Raw genomic sequence first — 8,040 nt, 5'->3', positions numbered from 1 at the left:
CAATTATACATATTCACATGGTTGAATGTCACAAATCTTGAGAGAACTAAGCCAGATGCAGAAAGTATGACTATACAATTCCATTTACATAAGTATGAAGCTAGGCAAAATTAATATGTTTTTTTCAAAGTAATTTATTTTTTTATTTTAAATATGTTTTTAGGGATCAGGGTAATAATTTTCCTAGGAGACAGATACTGAAAGAAGCATAAAAATGCCTCTGGGGTGCTTATAATGTATTATTTATTAACTCAAGTGCTGGTTATATGATTGTGTTAGGTTTGTAGAAAATCATCAAGCTGTACCCTTATGCTTACTTTTTTGTAAAAAAGTTTTTTGTAAAGTTGATCATCATTATCAAAGGTTTTCAGAGTGTTACTAGGAGCTTTCTTTTTATGGCATTACTGAGAAGTTGGCAGAGTTCATACAGTGTTTTGAGTCTACAATGAATTAGAAAGTCAGAATTATTTATAGTATGGGACATTTTATAAACTTTGTAACTAGCCAGGAATGGTTACTGCTAGTCACAGAACTGAAGTCTCTCCTTAAATTTTGTTTCCTCTATTGCACGGTGTCTGATGATTGGCAAAGAAATAAAATATAAGATTAAGAAGGCCAGAATGCCCTCTGTGAGAATAACACGTTCTGCCAATGTGACACAGCTGCTCCTCCACCCAAAGTTGAATGGAGCTGTTGAGAGGGCCAAGCTACTATACGACTTGGAGAGCCAGTGTACATCCTTTTGCCAGAATCACAGTTAGAAAAAGCAAACGAAGAATATTTTTCCACTAAAATCCCTGAGAGAAGAAAAATTCTTCTCCAACCATGAAAGGAGGGAAGAGTACCATTTTTTCACTTGTTAAAGATCATCTCCAAGAAGCAGAGGAGAAATGTCTGTCTTTTTGAAGGACTATTATCTTCCTTTAGTCCTCACTTAATGTCCAAGATCTGTTGGGTTACCAAAATTTCTATTAAGAATCCCAATACCCTGCTTTTTAATCTTATAATTTCTGCTAATGGTACAAGGACTATAGCAAGCTTGTTGAATAATTTTCTATCTGCAATATGGCTTTTCCATTGAAAGACAGGATCTGGCAAAATTGGGATTAAAGTGAATGCCAGTTATGGGGAATAGTTAAATATTGGGTTAGCCAAAAAGTTCATTAAGTTTTTTTCCATATGATGGTGCTAGTAATGTTTAGTTGTCTTTAACTTTGAAACAATTTTCTTAGATTCTATTGTGACAGCTGTCATATCCGTGTGCATTAAAAAACATCAAAATTGATTAATTTTTGTGTAGCCATTTTAATATTGAACATGGAAAAATATGCAACATTTTCAGCATACCATGCTTTAAAGATTTGTGCAGTGTTTGAAGAATTTGCTGTGATTGATCAAACATGTCAAAACATGTTTGCGATATTTCTTGGTACTATTGACATTTTAGCCAAATAATGCTTTGCTGTGGGGCTGTCTTGTGTATTGGAAGAGGCTTAGCAACACCCTAGCCTCTATCCACTAGAAGACAATAGTGGTATATAGCCAACATACTCAAAATATCCAAGTCAATAGTTAGTGAAAATGAACAATGTGTTTTCCCCCATTTTATTTTATGGGGGGAAAACCCTTGCGTGGACTCTGGCCAACCCAATATATCATAGAATGTCATGCAGTATCATACAGCCTAAAAAGATAATTATCACTTTTATCATAAATATCTCTAAATATCATTTCCCAATTAAAAGGACCTTTCCTCCTTGGAGAAATGATTCCATTTAGGTATGGTGTAAGAAATATACTGGGTAAATCTAGTATATCTTATTGTGCCAGAAAGCAAGTAAAACAGCATGAACTATTGGGGTTTTGTCAAAAGAAGCCTAAGGGGTTCCATTGGCCATTCCAAGAAACTCCAGGGGTTTCCAAGAATGGGGCCATTTGGGCATTAAATCAAACAATAACTTCAGTAGACTAAAACATAGATGTAAAAAATTTGAGTTCAGAAATGTACTTGATCATTTCTGAGTGTCATTATAGCACAAACTGGTTAATCAGAATAGTAACACATAAAAGAAAAGAAGCCTTTATTCTGCCTTTCTTATGCAAAGTGCTTTTCAGAGTTGCCAATGATGGACTAGGGAGAGTTCTTTATAGAATTGTAGCTAATAAATGCAGAAAAAAAGTCATTTTTCAACTCTGAGTGAAATAATCAATGTAGATAATGTTCAATATTGAATGCTAAAACTATTAGGTAACAGTTAATGGGGAAGTTTATATTGAGGAAATAAAGCTGACCACACCTGAATCCACTGATCAATCTAACCTCACTAAAAGTGGGCAAATCAACATTCTATTTTTCCTGATATAATGCAAGGGGAAATACACAGCACCAGCTACTAAGTATTCTTGCTAAAATAATTGAACCTGAATCTAATCAATCTTCTATATTCAGCTAATATGTAAAGGAAAAACAGGGTAGAAGACTGTGTTAAATGGCACTATAAGGATACAATAAACCAAATCTAGAAGGTGGGAAAATCTACAATGAAAATAAAGAGACGCATTAAACAGGCATTAAAGTGTGTAAATTTAAAAGGTACTTATAAGACATATGAGGAAAATGCAATGTTTGGCATTTGAATCCTCATCAAACAAACCAACCACAAAGAAGATATTTTAAGGAAATCAACAGGATTTGAACACGAATAAGATTGCATGATTTTAAAGAACTATTATAAATTTTTTTGAAGCAAGAATAGTATTATTATGATTTTAAAAATCTCTGTTAGTGATACATACTAAAGTGTTTACTGAATAAAAATAGCATGAAGTGCTGGATTTGCTGAAAAATATTCCAGCAAAATAACTTATTAGAAAATAAATATAAGAGCTAAATGAACATGCCCACAATGGAGAAAGAGTATTTTCATAAAAGCAATGTTTTTTCCCATCCCATCTCCATTTGATGTCTATCAAACATATCACTGGCCATTTAGTTTAAAAAATGCCAATGCTGGTGCAATGCATCAGTTAATTAATGTTCAAAAAAAGGATGGAGAAGGAGAAATGAAATGACAGAGAAAACAATACTGTAGTAGTCAGGATGTGGTGAAACCAAATGGCTGTTTTCTAACTGAGATTTGGTCTGGAAAAAACAGCATTCTGGAGTCGAGTAGCAGGTTCCTCTTTTAGTAGACACCTCCTATTTGCTGCTTGAATACATAAACTGCATTTTCACCCTCGCTTTTTCAACTGTGCAGGTGGGTCTCTTTCACTGACTGGCTACCTGTCAAATCAGAATCTGATATAACTCATTGACAAAATTTGTCATTCACTATAGGCTTTCACTAGTTTACTAAGTAATGTATGCCACTCTTAATCTTAATTTTCACCACAGAACCATCCTGCCCGCCACCTCTAATAGGATTGTTGTCCTCAGTCTTGACTTTCCCCTTAGGATCTTTGAAGGCCATGGCGCCAGAGTCTCCCCAGCTACTGCTTCACCAAAGGGGCACCAAACCCTCCTTTTTCAATGGAGAATTTTAGTGTTTTTCATTTATCATTGAAAAACAAGAGACAATTTTATAAGTTTGTATGTATGTTACATGGAGGGCAACCCGTCTTTATTACTCTAAAAGAAATAGGTAAATTACTCTAAAAGAAATTAATTCTAGATAGTTTTCCCCTCAGTCAAGTGTCTTGTTTAAAAAAGCTTCTTGTTTAAACCAATACTCCAGCAGCCCTGGGCAGTGTGGCTTAGTTGGTGACAAAGCAAGAGGCCACCCGTCCGGTTCCTGATAGAGGACATACCTAAGTGTATGGGAGTCAACCTATTGATGTTTCTCTACCTCTCTTTTTCTCTGCCTTTCCCTCTCCAAAAATAAATAAGTAAAATATTTTTTAAAATACTCCAGCAAAAAAATAGATCAAAAATTATAAAAGTCAGGTAGAATACATAAAAGAAGATTGAAAAACTGCCAATAATTGTTGAAGTCAGGTGATGGTTAACAAGGACTCATCATATTATTTTCTTCATCTTTGCATATGTTTTAAATTTTCCATTTTAACTTAAAAATAATAAATTAATATATTAGAGTTCTGCCAGATAACTTGGAGCAATTTTCATGATTTCTTGTTGAGTGAAAATAAGAAGATAAAGTAAAGTATACACTGACTAACAATAATAATATGAACCCAGTTTTATAAAACAATATTTTGTTTTTGTAAAATATACACAGACACACACATACACATAGGAAACCTAAAAAAAGAATTTATTCATAAAAATTGTGTATTCATTCTTACATGTTTAAACTTCAGTCACCTTCAAAGTACTCTTCATCTATTGAGATGATTTTTCCGCTGCTCAAAACAGTTCTTAAACTCACTGATTTTGATAACATTTAGTGCTTCTGCTATTTTTTATTTCACCTTTTCCACATTGGCAAAATGTTTCCCTTTGAGGACTTTTTCATTCAGGGAAACAAAAAAAAAGTCTCTCAGGGCAACATCAGGTGAATAAGGAGGGTGGGGCATGGGTTCATGCCATTTATGGTAAAAAACTGATGAACAGCCAGCATGTTGTGGGCAGGTATGTTTATAAATCATCCATCATTAAGTTGGTAAACTCATAGAAAGTCTTAAAAAAGTTCACTGAAGTTGAATGCAGCTCTCACACCAGTTGGTACACTAATACATATGGGTTGCTAAAATACACACCTAAGAGAGGAAGCCTGCCCTCCAGAAGGTAATTCTGGTTTTTGGTGAGAGTCCTCTTTCATATACATGTGATATATACATGTATAACACATATATACATATTCATATGTTTACATGTGAGTTAATGAGCATTGAGAACTTTTTGGAAGGGCTAGGTTACATGCTAGGTTAAACATGGGCTTACTTGGGGTGGAGAGTGTTATGAGTGGGACAAGAAAACTAATTAAAGAAAAATATTTCCCTTAAGGCATTATGATATGATGCAATGTATGGACTTATGTGAAATAATATAAATGCATGTATTTCTACATGTATAAAGCTGATTGTTGTTAACTGAAAAAATAGCAAAATCTGTGGACATTTCTGAAACTCACCTGTTTTCCTAGCACTAGCCTTAGTAGCTGCAGTAAAACTATGCAATTCTGTACATTAGCTGAGCAAGAACAAACCAGGAACTTTCAGTAGCATCATGCAGTGTGCTGCAGTGAGGCAAATAGAAATGGGTATGTGGTAGTATTTGGAAGGGGCTGACTAGAAATCAATACTTCAGAAATGTACTGAAATGCTAGCCACTGTGCTGTAGTCATGGATGGCAAGGAAACAAAATGAAATGTCAGTTGAGCATACAATAGAGAATTAATCTTTTTTTCAAAGCCCAAGTATCAGGCAGCTGAAAAGCACTGACCAAAAAATCAGAGGTCTGTGGTTTACACCTTATCTTGGCTTGGCTACATACAACTGCATGACCTTGGAGAAGAAATTTAACCTCTTAGCTTCAATTTCTACACATGTAAAAATGACAATATAAAAGCATTTAGTCAGGGAAATTTTTTTTTTCAGGATGGTGACAATTCTGTCATCTGGAGGTTCTGGATGGAGATGTCCATGCAAAGATCTAGGGACCAGCCATTCCAGGCAGAAGCAACAGTTAGAACCGTGACTGTAGGGCAAGAGAAAAAATTTGTTTGACTGAGGGGAAATGTACCATGAGTCCTGGTTACAAAGGGAAATAGGAGTCAATTCATATAGAGTATTTTAAGCCAAAATAAGGAGCTTGGAATTTCTTTATCTAAATGCAATAGCAAATCATTCATAGACTTTAACTTGAGGAGTGACAAGATCTATTTCATTTTAAAAACATCACTCAAGATCCTTGGGCAACATGAACTGAATTCATCTGAATCCTTCTACTGCTATCACCACCACACATAAATGCTATTGATCCTATTGAAAACACACATGAATGCCAGGTAGAAGCATAGAGCATTTATATAGAATACATAGTCAACTAGGAAGAAGGAAGAAAGAGAGGAAATGAGAAAAGGAAAGAGAGAGAAAGCAAGGAAGAGAAAAAAGCCATAATAAACCAAGATGAAAAAAAGAACACAGAGAGTGCTACTTCTGATAATTGATGAAAGAAAAGCACAAAGGGACAAGGGTGTGGAATATCAGCCCTGAATGCTAAGGGCAGGGGCTTTACTTTGCAGGTAGAAAAATAAAATAAGGCCCTGGGCCAGTGTGAAGCAAGAAGCAGATAATAAGAATCCTACATAAAGGTAAATCCTGAAAGGACCCCTGTCTGGATAAAGAGGATAAGAAAAACTCCACTCACAACTCAGCAAAGAAAAATAGAAGGGTTGCAAATTGCCAGGAATCTGTGTGGAAAATGAGCAATATTTTCCATGGAATTGAAACCACACACAGATATGGTATCAGAAGCTACAATGCCCAATGAGTATAATGAAGGCAAACTAAGAGACTATAAAAACTGTTTTAGTACCAGTAATCCCTGAAGCCCAAGCAAATACATACAAAATTAAGCTACAAAGGAGTGTATAACATATATAGAAAACCAACTCCAATTAAACAGGAGCTTATAGTAAAAAATTACAAATCACACAAGAAATGCAACTACTTAAAGGAGAATCAATAGTAATAATCACCAGCAGGTTTAATACCACAAGTTCTAGAGTAGTTAAAAAAATCTGAAAGAGGTTATAAAATAAGAGTAGAAGCTAAAAGGAAATTGCTGGCACAAGAAAAAAGGAGAAAAATTGAAACAAAAATGAAACACATTTAAAAAATTAATGATTCCAAAACAATCTTGAGCAAACATAACTTCAAAATACATTACAAAGCAGCTATGGCCAGGTATTTCAGTTGATTGGAGCATTGTCTTGATGCACCAGAGTTGCAGGTTCCCTCTCTGGTTGGGGCACACACAAGAGGCAAACAATGAAGGCATAAATAAGTGGAACAACAAATTGATGTCTCTCTCTCTCTCTCTCTCTCTCTCTCCCCTTTTCTCTCTCTCTCTCGATCTCAAAGCAATACATTTTAAAAAATTCTAAAAATATTACAAAGCTATAGTAGACAAAAGAGTGTGGCACTGGCATAAATAAACATATATAGACCAATAAAACAGAATAGAAAGCCCAGAAATATCAACAAATATATTGTCACATGATCTTTGACAAAGGTGCCAAGATTATACAATGGAGAAAGCATATTCTCTTCAACAAATGATGTTGGGAAAATGGTATATCCACATCCAAAATAATTAAATTAGACTCTTATGTTACACCACATACAAAAATTGACTCAAAATGGATTACAGACTTAAATATAAGACCTGAAAAAATAAAACTTCTAAAAGAAAACATAAAGAAAATCTTCATAATATTTCTGTCAGCAATAATTTCTTGGATTTGGCAACCAAAGGAAAAATAGATGTGTGACTACATAAAACTAAAAATGTTCTGTACAGCAAAAAAAAAAAATCAGTAGGGTAAAAAGGCAACCCACAGAATGGGAGAAACTATTTGTAAACAATCTAGCTGATAAGAGTTTAATATTCAAAATACTTAAAAACTTCTACAACTAAATAGCAGAAGCAAATGACCTGATTTAAAAGTCGGCAAAGGACTTAAATAGACATATCTCCAAAAACAATATACAAATGGCTAACAGGCATATGAAAAGATGCTCAATATCACTAATCATCAGAGAAATGCTAATCAAAGTCATAATGAGGCATTAGCTCACACCTGTTAGGATGTTCATTCTAAAAATAAAATAAAACAAAAATAAGAAGCATTGGAGACGATGTGGAAGAACTAGAATGCTGTGTACTATTGGAGTGAATATAAACTGCTGTAATCACTGTGGAAAACAGTATAAGGTCTCATCAAAATATTAAAAACAGAACGACCATATGAACCAGCATGTCCAGGTATTCAGAAATACGACTTCAGGGTTTTTATTTTTTTAAAAAACAAGATCTCAAGATACCTGTGCTCTCATGTTCATAGCAGTGTTATTTAC

The sequence above is a fragment of the Artibeus jamaicensis genome, unplaced genomic scaffold (assembly GCF_021234435.1).
Source record: "Artibeus jamaicensis isolate MK-2021 breed Jamaican fruit bat unplaced genomic scaffold, CSHL_Jam_final contig_414, whole genome shotgun sequence".
In the NCBI taxonomy this organism is placed as follows: Eukaryota; Metazoa; Chordata; class Mammalia; order Chiroptera; family Phyllostomidae; genus Artibeus; species Artibeus jamaicensis.
Note: the sequence above shows the minus strand (reverse complement) of the source record.